This window comes from Mauremys mutica, chromosome 3, assembly GCF_020497125.1.
Source record: "Mauremys mutica isolate MM-2020 ecotype Southern chromosome 3, ASM2049712v1, whole genome shotgun sequence".
NCBI classification, from domain to species: Eukaryota; Metazoa; Chordata; order Testudines; family Geoemydidae; genus Mauremys; species Mauremys mutica.
Window position 1 is genome coordinate 69,732,396 of NC_059074.1, and position 13,617 is coordinate 69,746,012.

The 13,617-nt window shown below is 45.7% G+C and overlaps 1 protein-coding gene across 1 annotated transcript in view; it reads left to right on the forward strand.

Moving 5' to 3' along the window:
* Positions 1-2,644: 2,644 nt before the first annotated feature.
* Positions 2,645-13,617, forward strand: part of ANKRD6 (ankyrin repeat domain 6) — a 159,316-nt gene continuing 148,343 nt past the window's right edge. The window contains exon 1 of the mRNA XM_045010698.1: positions 2,645-2,730. The gene's annotated coding sequence lies outside the window, so the exon portion shown is untranslated. The remainder of the gene's footprint in view (positions 2,731-13,617) is intronic.

Sequence of the window (13,617 nt, forward strand, 5' to 3'; positions counted from 1 at the left end):
TAAGATCAGCAAGGATTTCACTGTTAAGCCTAGCTGGTTGCCTGCCATATTTACTATTCTTTCTACGCATCGGGATGATTTTTTCCTACAACCTCAATAAGGATTCTTTAAAATACAGCCAGCTCTCCTGGACTCCTTTCCCCCTCATGTTATTCTCCCAGGGGATCCTGCCCATCAGTTCCCTGAGGGAGTCAAAGTCTGCTTTTCTGAAATCCAGGGTCTGTATTCTGCTGCTCTTCTTTCTTCCTTGTGTCAGGATACTGAACTCAACCATCTCATGGTCACTGCCTCCCAGGTTCCCATCCACTTTTGCTTCCCCTATTAATTCTTCCCCGTTTATAGAAGAGCTCTGCCCCTAGTTGGTTCCTCCAGCACTTGCACCAGGAAATTGTCCCCTACACTTTCCAAAACCTTCCTGGATTGTCTGTGCACCACTGTATTGCTCTCCCAGCAGATATCAGGCTGATTAAAGTCTCCCATGAGAACCAGGGCCTGTGATCTGGTAACTTCTGCTAGTTGCCGGAAGAAAGCCTCGTCCACCTCATCCCCCTGGTCTGGTGCTCTTAGCAGACTCCCACCACGACATCACGTTTGTTGCTCATCATATCCAAAGAGACAATCCATCCAAGAGCAGATTGTGGCAAAACCAGCATTTACTATATCTGTACCATATGAGCTGAATGAATTGTCATTGACCCTCTAGGTCAGCCATCTTCAACATGTCATAAAAATCTGTCCAAATTCTATCCAGCATCTTGCTGATTACCTACTCCATTGCATAACCATTTGTCCTATGATAAGGAGCAGGAGCAGAACCACATCATCATCCCATTAATCCATGTCTTCCACCCAGTTTGGCAGGGAATCAGGGGCGGCTCTAGAAATTACGCTGCCCCAAGCAGGGCGGCGCGCTCGCCGCCCTTCCCCGGTCCCGCGGCCGGGGCAGAAGTGTCTGCGGCGGGTGCGCTGGTCCCGCGGCTCCGGTGGAGCATCCGCAGGCATGCCTGCGGAGGCTCCATCCGAGCCGTGAGACCAGCGCACCCGCCGCAGTCATGCCTGCGGGAGCTCAAGCGGAGCCGCGGGAAGAGGGGACCCTCCGCAGTCATGCCTGCGGCAGGTCCGCTCGTCCCGGGGCTCCGGTGGACCTCCCGCAGGCATGACTGCGGAAGGTCCGCCGGAGCCAAATGCCGCCCTGCCGGCAAAATGCCGCCCCACGCGCCTGCTTGGCGCGCTGGGGTCTGGAGCCGGCCCTGCAGGGAATAACAGTGAGAGGTGACGTGATCAGGAACTACCATTGACTAATGTGTGAAGGTGGGTGACAGTACTAACAATGAACAACAAACTAGTTCCTAAGTGTCTCTCTGTGAGGCATAAAACCTGGCACATCACTCCTGAAATGGTAGAGCTAACATTGTGTAACAACAGTGCAGTGTGGATGAAGGTATATGTGTGTACACAGCATCATGCCTGTGTCCAGCTGTGATGGGCCTAAAGGGTTAAGGTGGATGGGTGGGTCAATTAACCAGCTATACTGCACCTGGGGGGAGGAGCCAGGGAGTGGGGGACTAACCAAGGGATAGCAGTGGTTTGAGCATTGGCCTGCCAAATCCAGCATTGTGAGTTCAATCCTTGAGGGGGCCATTTAGGGTTCTGGGGGAAAAATCTGTCTGGGGATTGGTCCTGCTTTGAGCAGGGGGTTAGACTAGATGACCTCTTGAGGTCCCTTCCAACCCTGACATTCTATGAATTAGGGACAAGGCTCAGCTGGACAGGAATAGGAGGGGGCTGTTAAAGCCCAGTAGCAGTGCACAGCACAATGTGAGGCTGCAGCAATTGTTCTCAGGGGGAGAGAGAGGGCAAGGTGGGAAGCAGTCTAGGGGTACACTAGTAAGGTTCAGGATTGTGCAGAGCTTGACTGCTTGTTGTAGGGTCCCTGGACTGGGTTCCCTTGCCAGCCCCTGGGGAAGTGGCACCCTTAAGGACTGCCTGAAACATTGGTCCTGAGAGATGGAGAAAGCATTGCCCCCACCCCCAAAAGGGGAAACTACAGTGAACTGGCTGGTGGGTGAAGCCATGAAAAGGGAGCAGTGGAGTCCCAGGGAGAGTGACTGAGTGCAATTGCAGAAAGGGGTGTTGGCCTGGCAGAGCTAATCCCCAGACACAGTCAGGAGTGACTAATGCACTCCAGCACAGCATGTGTGTGTATGGGGAGCATGCCTGAGCACGTACGTGGTCTGGTAACTGTGTTCACGTGTGCCAGTGTAGACGTACCTGCAGATTGTCTATTATAAGTCTGGGGTAGTGGGTTTAGCCGGTTGGGAACTGGAAGAGTTTCTTAACACTTTTTTTCCCCTGTTGAAATGTCATCCCCCCCCCCCGGCCATGGTTGTGGTCAGTGGGTCCCCTCCCCTCCCTTCCCCCCGCAAGTCTATGAGAGCCGCCTCGCTCCAACCCACCCTCTGCGGCGGCCTTTGTCCTTGCCCGCGACGGCCGCTGGGTGTCGCTGCTGCAGAAAGCAATGGGGGAGGGGGGGCCAGTTACCTGCGGAGGGAATCCGAGCAAGAGCTCGCAGGAACCTCACGCCGTCCCGAGGGAGCTGCGAGGAGCAAGCGGAGAGGTCCCCGAGGAGGGCGGGGGGGGGAGGCAGGAAACCCCCCGTGCACGGCCTGGCCGCACTGGACTCGCAGGCGTGGCTACCGCGCCGCCGGCTCCCGGGAGCCAGAGGAAAAGGTAGGACTGTTTTTTTGCGTGCGCCCCCCCCCCATTTACTAGCTAAGGCTTTGGCTACACTTGCATTTCAAAGCGCTAAGTGTAATCAAAGTGCCAGCGCTGGGAGAAAACTCTCCCAGCGCTGTCCGTACTCCACTTCCCTGTGGGGAATAACGGACAGCGCTGGGAGCGCGGCTCCCAGCGCTGGGGCTTTGACTACACTGGCGCTTTGTAGCGCCGCAATTTGCAGCGCTGCAGAGGGTGTGTTTTCACACCCTGCTGCAGCGCTGCAAATTTGTAAGTGTAGCCAAGCCCTAAGAGTGACTCTCCCTGCCGGGGGGCTGGGCTGAGAGACCGGCGTGTCCGCGGTGGCCCTGCTAGCTCGGCAGGTGTCTGCATTCCCCCTCTGCTAACGGAGCTGGACTGCAGCCTAATCCGCCCGCCCGAGCGCCTTGCGCGGGACTTGGTCCTCGCTTGTAAACAAGCGTGGGGCGCGGGGCGTTAATGCAGCGGCGGCTCGGCCCCTCCCTCTCTCCAGGGCTGCTTTTCCCTTAGCGCGACCTGGGGAGCGAGGAGCAGCTAGACTGGCTCCGTCCCCTCCCCGGGAGAGCGGCCGAGCCGCGTCCCTTCCTTGGGGAAGGCGGGAGTTAGTTTCCGTGTCGTGGGGAGAACCCGGTCTCGACTCCCCCGGGGGCGAAGTTCCGCAGTGGAGGCTCGAGCCCCGCTCCCAGTGGCTCTAGTAGGAGTTGGGTTTGAGTCAGGAGGACTGCAGCATGGGGCCCCAGGTGGCTGCACTCGCCTTCCTCTGGGACAGCAGCGATGGGAGGTGCTCCTTGTAAACAGGCAGTCAGGACAGAAAGGTGTCTCTTCATGGTGGCTGGACACTCATCTACACTCTCCAGTCCCGCAGAAAGATAGTTGGCTGATCTCCCCCCCACCTTCTCTGGCACGGTGTCTCTGATAAATACTCTGTGCTGTAGATGTAGTATTTGCTACTACACCATGTTTTATCAGCCCCACTCATTATGAAAGCCCTTATTTGCCTCAGTCATAGCGGTGTTTGGTCTGGGATGCGATTTAGGCTGCCTGAAGGCATGGAACAAAATCAAAGGTTGATATGAACTGTGAGGGAGGTTTTCCTACTGAATATTATAAGTAAGTGTTTGGATGGGAGTGAGCTTGGAGCCAGTTGATGCTTAATATTATAAAACTGTTTGTTTTATGCCAGGGATATGACAGAGTGAGGCTTTGCTATCTGCAATGTTTAAATAGTAACATAATTTTGGATGCATTTCCTCACTGAGTCCTGATCCTGCAACTGGATCTCTGAAGGTGAGTGACCATGATGCCTGTGCGAAGTCCTCATGAAGTCATTGCGGCTCCACAGAGATAGAGGGTCTGGTTGCAGGATCAGGGCTTAAGTAGCTTTAATGTCAGTATTTCAAGCTTTTATAGTGGCTTCTAGCCAGAAGTGGAAATCTGGCCCAAAGTCATCCATCCTTTTCTTGACATCTAATAAAAACTGACAAATGTTTCCATTTGTTTATTACATGTAGTAACTGCTCCCATGGATTTAACATCTTGTGATTACAGTATATTCAGCTATAACAGGATATATGCGGTTTCCATCAATGGATGATCTGGAGTGCCATTGTCTTGCAGCCAGGGGTCAAAGTAACTTACAGGACTTACCAGTACTCCTGAAGTCCTGAGGGGTGTGTGGCCTCATCTGGAAGAGGCGTGGCCTCTCAAGATTTAAAGGCCCTGGGGCATGGCTGTGGCTGGGAGCCCCAGGGCCTTTAAATCAACCAGGGGCTCCCAGCTGAATAGGTGACTGGGAGCCCCTCCCCCCCGGGCTCAGGGGCAAATTAAAAGGCTCGGGGCTCCTGCCCCTGGGGGAACCCTGAGCTCTGCGGGGCTGGGGCAGGGATTTAAAGGGCCCAGAGCTCCTGCTGCTGAGGGGAGCCCCGAGCCCTTTAAATCCTGGCCCCAGCCCGGCTGCCAGAGCCGTGGCCGGGATTCAAAGGGCTCTAGGCTGCCCGCAGCCACGGGGAGCTTTGAGTCTTTTAAATCCCGGCCCCTGCCTGATCGCCAGAGCCGCGGCCAGGATTTAAAGGGCTCTGGGCTGCCCGCAGCGGCAGGGAGCTCTGAGCCCTTTAAATCTCAGCCATGGCCGGGATTGAAAGGGCTCTGGGCTGCTCACAGTGGCGGGGAGCTCTGAGCCCTTTCAACCCGCCGTGGAAGCTGGTGCAGTCCAGCACGGCGTACTGGCTCTTGCTGGTACGCCGTACCAGACCGGACCGGCTTACTTTCACCTCTGCTTGCAGCATTCATTTTATTGCCAACATTAACATAGTAAACATTTAGCATATTGTGATTTAGTGCAGGCATCAGAGCAGGAAGCATTGGCGGAGTTCTGTTTTAAAGAGTATCTGTATTTCAAGTTATTTGTGAATGGATTATTTAGATTTATATAAAATGGCTTATAATCATTCACAGACAACACTTGACAGTGCATGTAGGTTGGTGCTGAATTTGCTTCCTTGGGAAGGAAAGTGATGGTGGGGGGCAGATAAGAAGCAATTTCAATAAGTATCTTGCAGAAAGGAAGATCAGTGTGTTTCACTCCAGTTACCTGTAGAGCTATTCAGATGTTGATGAATGTACATATTGGTCTTTAATAGGCAGAAGCCCCTTAAACTGATTTACTGTAATTCATCTTCAAAGAGGGAAGAATGTGCCAATGGCTGTGATATATTCCGCAGAAGAGCAGACTTAACACATACACGAGGGTGGTCTGTTTTAGGCCCAGATCCTAAGAAGGTTGCATCTGGGTGGAGTGCCATTTACTTACTATACATTGCTTGTGGCACCTTAGAGACTAACAAATTTATTTGGGCATAAGCTTTCGTGGGCTATAACTCAATTCATCAGATGCATGGAGTGAAAAATACAGTGGACAGGTATAAATATACAGCAATTAATAAGATGGGAGTTGTCTTACCAAGTAGGGGGGGAGCTCAGTGCTAACGAGGCCAATTCAATCAGGGTGGATGTGGCCCATTTCCAACAGTTGACAGGAAGGTGTGAGTATCAACAGAAGGAAAATTACTTTTTGTAGTGACCCAGCCACTCCCAGTCTTTATTCAGGCCTAATTTGATGGTGTCAAGTTTACAAATTAATCCCAGCTCTGCTGTTTCTCATTGAAGTTTGAGATTAATGTTTTAAACCATTTGAAATTTGGGATTCAATTTTTTGCTGTTCCTAATCTTGCTTTTCTCTGTGGTGATCTGCACTGGACACCCAGAACTGTAAGCCAGTGTTACCCCTCTGCTTTAGCAAATGTGAGTTTTACTGGAGATTAGACTCTGTGCCAGCTCCCTTTCTCTTTACCTCACTCACAACTTCTTCAAGACTCTGCCTGTGTTATTTCCCAAAACGTATTATTCATTTTTTTTGGATCTTTAGCCTACTTTTGTATCATTCAAATATATATAAAAATAACTTGTTTTATTAGGAAAATACAATACATTGCATGAGATATATGTATTATGATGATACATTTGTCTGTGTGTATATGCAAAGCTGCTTGTTGAAGTAAGGCTATGTTTTAGTCTAGAAGATATTCGCCCTAAACTAATAGGCACGCATACAAGCTCTGAAGTGCATGTGCATCTGAACATACTGATGAATCTCATGCCCACCACATACACATTTCAAGCCATTAGCAGATAATGATTTAAAGATTTGACACACTAAAATGAGGAGAAAATGAAAAGCTGTATCAGAATACATTTCAGAACACAAGGAAGTATTTGAAAGGTTTTTAAAAAAAAAAACAGGAAAAAAGGATGAAGTTGAGTGTATGCACTGCAAATGATGTCCCAATTATTAAATATAAATATTTATAGGCTAATAGTTCTAAGTCTACAACAGTAAACTGTTAGTCAAATGAAAAGTTCTATTTGGGGATTAGAGAGAAATTGTTTTCTTAAAGTCAAAGGTAGCATTGTGTTTTGAGTTCTGTTTTAGTTCTGCAGCAAACCACATTGAACGGAATTAAAAGCATTAGTCTACTGAGTACTCTTTTCCCCTTTCTTCCTGTCCACCGAAATAAACCCCAATATTTACCCATAAAATATTAACATTTTTGCACTGATTTTCACCTGTTTTTGTGGTAATAAACACTGATAAATCCTGGGAAAAATAAAATAAAATCTGAAAATGAAGGGCCCTAAACATGTTTCGAAGGACCATTCAAGGTAAACTACGTACGCTAAACAATCTATTCCATCTTCTATTTAGCTGTGATACTACATTTCCCAGACCTGAAGAAGATCTATGTGTAAGCTTGTCTCTCACTAGCAGAAGTTGGTCCAATAGAATACATTATTTCACCCATCTTGCCTAAAAACCTGGCACTGACACTGCTACAACAACACTGCATAAGACTAATTATGGTCGTTCTAAAAACAAACAAAGCTTTACTAGATACTTCTCTTTATTATGACACAGGCAACACTGAAGGTCTGAACCTAGTGTGCCTAATTCAAGGTTAGGCCACGTCTACACTAGCGAATTTACAGTGGCACACCTGTACCAGTGCAGCTGTGCTGCTGTAAGATCAGCTGCTCTATGGCGATGGGAGAGAGCTCTCCCATTGATGACCTAAAACCACCTAAATGAGTGGCAGTAGCAATGTCAGGGAGAGAAGCTCTCCCGCTGACAGCACTATGAACATGAGCACTTATGTCGGTGTAACTTTTATGTTGCTTGGGGGTGGAATATTCACACCGCTGAGTGACGTAAGTGTTGCTGATATAGGTTGGTGTGTGGACATAGCCTAACTCAGTAAAACAGAAACAATAATGTTTATCAACTTTGTAGAGATGTTGACACTTAATTGAACAACTTTGAAATACTTAAATGCAAAATAAGTGAATGCTAAATTTTTATTTATTTCTGTTCTATTCAAATCTTCAATTCCTTATTTTTCCATCAACAGTGAGGACTTCAGATGAACTTCCAGAGAGCCTATAGCTATATCTTTCCTTGGAGGTATATCAGATTAACATCTAACCAGAGGCAATACGTTATTTAAAACCACAAATGAGATGCCTTATTTCACTTGTGGAATGAGCCTAGTGATATTTCCTTTGTAAGGATAAATGGGTTGTAATTCCTCTGGGCAAATAAAAATGGAAATAAGTAATTTTAGTTCTCTATATTTACGGGAGGGGAAGGAGAAGGCATATGTGTGGCTTGTCCAAAATCATCCAGTCCTGAAAAGAAGAAATATAATTGCAGCTGGAAGAGAGTGGGCAGTAGCAAAGTAGGTGTATGCTCGTGGACTAACTGTGCACTATGTGCACCAAAGAACATTCTCCACAGGATTCAAGTCCCTCTTTCTTCAGGGCTTCAGTTTTATTTTTTCTAAATAACACAAGTTCAATATATCAAACATGTCACTGGCATCAGCTGGGAGGAAGCTGATTAAGCACAGGTGTGAGCCAACTCTCCTTAAAGGAGGCAAAAATATACATGTTCTCTGGCTCCAAGAGTTATTTGAAGACATTTTACAACCAAGTCCTAGATAGTGTGGATATGTTCATACAAGATGTACTGTGTAAGCTGTGTGTAGAACTATTTGAATAATTACAAAAAATGTATATCATACTCAGCTGCCTGGGGTTAGCTATTGAACACCTCCACTGCTTTAGTGCCAAGGTGAAATAAATAAAACAGGACTGACATGCATAGGTTATATGTGAAGCTAATTTACATTGCAAGCCAGAATTTGCTGGAATTCGTATGGAATTAAAATTAGTTTTGTGCCTCTCTTGTGTTTGGCTCCAGTGAAACTCAAGCTAAAACTTAAAGCCAAGGATGAGTCATGACATGAGATGGAGCAGAAATTCTGAAACAACTGCATTTATTGCTGAAATCTGTTTAATTCTTTAAAATGTTCTTAATCTTCAGAATTTATTAGGAGTTGATACAGAACAAAACACTGAAGTCTTTGTTTTCACTTCTTTAGTGTTTAAAGGCTAAACACTAATATTCTAAGGAGTGGCTGAGACAGAAATGAATAATAGTGAAAGCCCTTGCCATCTAAGATGGTTTGCACATTATCAGAGGGGTAGCTGAGTTAGTCTGAATGCTATTTTGCATTCACCCACGAAAGCTCATGCTGCAAAATGTCTGTTAGTCTATAAGGTGCCACAGGATTCTTTGCTGCTTCTACAGAACCAGACTAACACGGCTACCCCTCTGATACTTCATAATTTTGTGTAATATAGTTTTAAAAAAAAAAGTGTTATCCATATAAAATTGATATTTTCTAATTATTGGTGCCCAGCACAGTGGGATAAAAAGAATACAAATACAGATTAACTTTTTGTCTTAAACTAATGAACCTCTGCTTAGAAAATGTCATTGTTCCTGAAAGTGTTTTTATAGTTCTTCAAACTGCTTCTAATTATGGTGATACCCAGAGACAAATTCTGTTCCCAACTCTGTCACTGACTTACTATTGTCCTTGCACAAGTTACTTCAACCATCCGGGTTTTGTGAATTGTGAAAGTGTTGTTGTTACCATCTTTTTTGATGGTTGCTGAATTGCAACATGGTGGATTTAGTTCATAAACATTTGAAGTTAGAGATTAATGCTTGAAACCATTTGAAATTGGGGACTTTTTTTTTTTTTGCTGTTCCTAATAATAAAACTATTCTCATTTTGCTGTTCTCTGTGATGATCTGCATTGGACACCCAGACCTATAAGCCACTGTTACCCCTCTGCTTTAGCAAATGTGAGTTTTACTGAGATTAGACTCTGTGCCAGCTCCCTTCCTCTTTGCCTCTCTCACAACTTCTTCAAGACTCTGCCCATGTTTGTTACTGCAAGGCAAGGTAATCAGTGAATCCCAGTTCCTGAGTTCCCCAGAGGTCTCTCTCTCTCTCTCTAGTGTCCAGTCACTCATGGGACACTCACAGAAATTAAGTGCCTGCCTCCAGGAAGACACAGCACACACCAGCCTGTCAGTTAACTGAAGCTCACACTTGGTCAATATAACACTGAGGTGCTTTCTAGTAAAACTAAGAATAAGTTTTTATTAACAAAGAACAGGGATTTAAGCGATACTAAAAGAGGAAAAGAGACAGGTTTGTTTACATACAAAAATGCTTTCTCGTGCCTAAAACTTAATTATAGCAAGTTATAGTTTTATAACCTAAAGCCATTTGTCACTTACAGCAAGTTATCAGCAGTTCCTGCCCTTCAGGCTGACGCTCCTATGCTCAGAGGGGGGGCTGTTCCCTTTGTCACGTGTGTGATGGATAACTAGGAATGTCCTTTTCCTCACATTCATATTTTCCCATGTCCATTATCTTGTCTCAAGAGCCAGGAAGACTTCCCAACAGTGCAGACTTGGACACCTGCTATGCTCACTAAATTGTTTTGTTTTTTTTTGTTAGGTATATCTCCAATTATATAAAAAAAAAACCCAATCTCCTAGAACTAAAAGGTCATTGAGTCCAGCCCCCTGCCTTCACTAGCAGGACTAAGTACTGATTTTTTGCCCCAGATCCCTAAAGTGGCCTCCTCAAGGATTGAACTCACAACCCTGGGTTTAGCAGGCCAATGCTCAAACCACTGAGCTATCACCTCCCCTCCTCTGTTGCTTCTTAGCTTGATTGTTTTGTTTACCTTATATGTAATTGTACTTCAATTGTCCTCAACTTGTAATCAAGCCAGTCAGGCAGGTAAATCCACATTCCTTTGGGTAGGGATGAATGCATTTATGCACTGCCTCCAAAGTATATTTTAAGAACATATTTCCAGTACACATACCTAATTCTTTATACGTAACCCATACATATATCACACAGTGATTTTTTGGGACTAGCATGTCACCACTTTACATATGGTACCTTACATGACACCCTTCAGATACGTATTATGACAACGTGGGATAGCGAGTGCATCCAAGTTACTGTATAGTGGACCCTCTGCCAGTTGACACTGAGGAGCTCTTAGGGGCATAATCTCTCACTTGATTATTATAACAAACTCTTTTCTAGCTTCCTCCTTTTCTTTTCTTGTCCCTCTCCAGTCTGTATAGTTATTGCATCCAAACCAACTACATTAAGAGAACATTAAGGTTGCAAAGTGAAGCACTCAAAGGTAAAGATGTGCCAGAATTAAGCTTGTAGGACCACTGCCTCATTTGTTGCAGAAGTTGAAAGGGGTAAAGTGAGTGGGGCAGTGGTTTGCAGGAAGAGAGAGGATGCTCTCATAGTTAAGGCATAGAATGGTGCTTTGGAGAAGTGGATTGTATCCCTTCCACTGAGTCCCCCTGGGATGCTAGTCAAGTTAATTAAACCAAACTTTTCATATGTGGCCACTAACTTTCTCCTCACTTTCTTGAAACACAGCTTGAGGTCCTAGGATCTGATTTGCTGAAGTGTGGAGCGCTCCCAGCTGCAACTGAAATCATTGGGAGCTGTACTTTAAACACACAAAGCCATATAATACTAAGTGCTCTGAGTACTGAAGCCATAGGCATCTAAAATTGGGCACCCAAAATTAGTAGATACTTTTGACATTAATCTTTCTGTGCCTCAGCTGTCCTTCTGTAAAATGGGATAAAAATACCACCTCACTTAACAGAGATTTTGTGAACATAATATTTATGAGGCACTCAGCTGCTGTAGTGATGGGCACCATAGAAAAGCCTTAGTGGCAGGGAAGATGGAGGAGATATTTATATAGTCTATCTTGTTTTGGATGTCCATGTTTAAAGGAACCCAGAATCAAGGGTGGGCCCGTTTTCCCCTACCAGCCACTGTGGAAGTGGCTGTGGCACCAAAGGGGCAGTGAATGAGAAGACTGCTGGTAAGGAAGGATTTTGATAACCTGGAATGGGAAAACACGCATGGTGACCTGGCTGAAGGGCCAAGTCAAGAAGGAGCAGACTGAGTCACCGAGCAGCAGCAGAGTGTGCAGTGAGCAGCAGAAGGGGGCTCAGACCTGGAAAGAACTACTCCCCAGAGCGGCCAGGAGGAAGTGGTGAGTGGACCCTGTGACATGTTGATATTAGCTTTTTTGAATAAAATGCACAGGGATGGAGAACTTTAGGTGAGCACTGCTATTGTGATAGCAGAGCCCTTATTGCATAATTGGACGCATCTGCCTTGATGGCGAAAGGGTTGGACATGTCTGGGTGTATTAAGATGCGTGCTGAGGTGAAGACCTTCTTCAGTTGTTCAAAAGCCGGTTGGGCTGCCAACATCTAGACAGGGCAGAGTTCTGTTGGTGGCAGAGGCAGAGTTGGGTAATGGGAATACCACTCTGGAAATTCCTGTGATAAATTTACAATAGAAATTAACAAACCCCAGGATCCACTGGATGTCCTGGATGGGTTTCTGTGTGGCCCAGTCTATGATGATGGAGACCTTCTGGGGCTCCATACTAATCCCATCAGGCAAGATGACATAACCCAGGAAGCAGCAAAGAATCCTGTGGCACCTTATAGACTAACAGACGTTTTGGAGCATGAGCTTTCGTGGGTGAATACCCACTTCGTCGACGAAGTGGGTATTCACCCACGAAAGCTCATGCTCCAAAACATCTGTTAGTCTATAAGGTGCCACAGGATTCTTTGCTGCTTTTACAGATCCAGACTAACACGGCTACCCCTGTGATACATAAGCCAGGAAGTTGGTGGTGTGGTCAAACTCATACTTTTCAGGTTTTGCACATAAGCCATTTGCCCTGAAGCACTCCAGTACCTGTTGGATGTGTGGTTGTCCAGTGTTGGGTTCTTGGAGAAGCTGAGAATATCATCCAAGTAGATTACAACAAACTGGTCTAGAATGTCCTTAAAAGTGCCATTCACAAAGTGTTGGAATGTAGCCAGGGCAATGGAAAGGTCAAAGGTATTTGTAGTGGCTGTATTGGGTGTGGAACATTGTCTTACCTCCTGGCTGTGAACCAGGTTGTATGCTTCTCATAGGTTGAGCTTGGTGAAAAATTTAGCTGAGCTGACCTGTTCCAGAAGTTCATTAATCAGCAGGAGAGGGTACTTGGTTTTAATGGTAATGTTATTCAAGGCCTGATCAGGAGAGCCCAGGGTGACCAGACAGCAAGTGTGAAAAATCGGGATAGAGGGTGGGGGGTAATATATATAAGCCTATATAAGAACAAGACCTATAAATTGGCACTGTCCCTATAAAATCAGGACAGCTGGTCACCCTAGGAGAGCCTGACTGAAATAGCTTTGCATGGTAAACAATCTTAATGTGCTTTCTTGATGGAAATGTTGAATAGAGACATACCTGTAAACTGTGCACAATACATTACAATAACTGGATTAGTTAACAGGATAAAAATAAAATCTAAGATCTCATTTGATTACTGATTCTGACATATGTAGGGATGTAAAACAAGAGTAACACAAAGGAATTATTTATTATTCTTTTCTTTTTTTAACCTGCTGTCCTCCCCCTATCAGGCCTATAGCCAGCCAAGCAGAAATGAGACAGTTGGAAGCAAAGCAAAGCAAAGGAGAACCCAGAAGTCCCTTTCCTTTCTCCATACTTCCTCTCCCCAATGTCCCATCTATGTATTATGAAATCTACTATTTTGGTGGGAACTGGCGATAAAGCAGTACTGTACCAATACAGGTAAAACATAGTTCAGTCTTCTGTGATTGATAGGTCAAAACCAAAATGTTCCTGAATCATGTTACAGTTGAAAAGGTCCAAAGCCGAGGCACAGTCCAGGTATATGATTTAATCTTCTTTATACCACATCACCAAACTGTGTTTTAGCCATGTTGGAATACTGCTGTGTTGTAACACCATTCTAGATGTTTACAGTGTAGATGAGCTCTCTTCTCGATCTGGT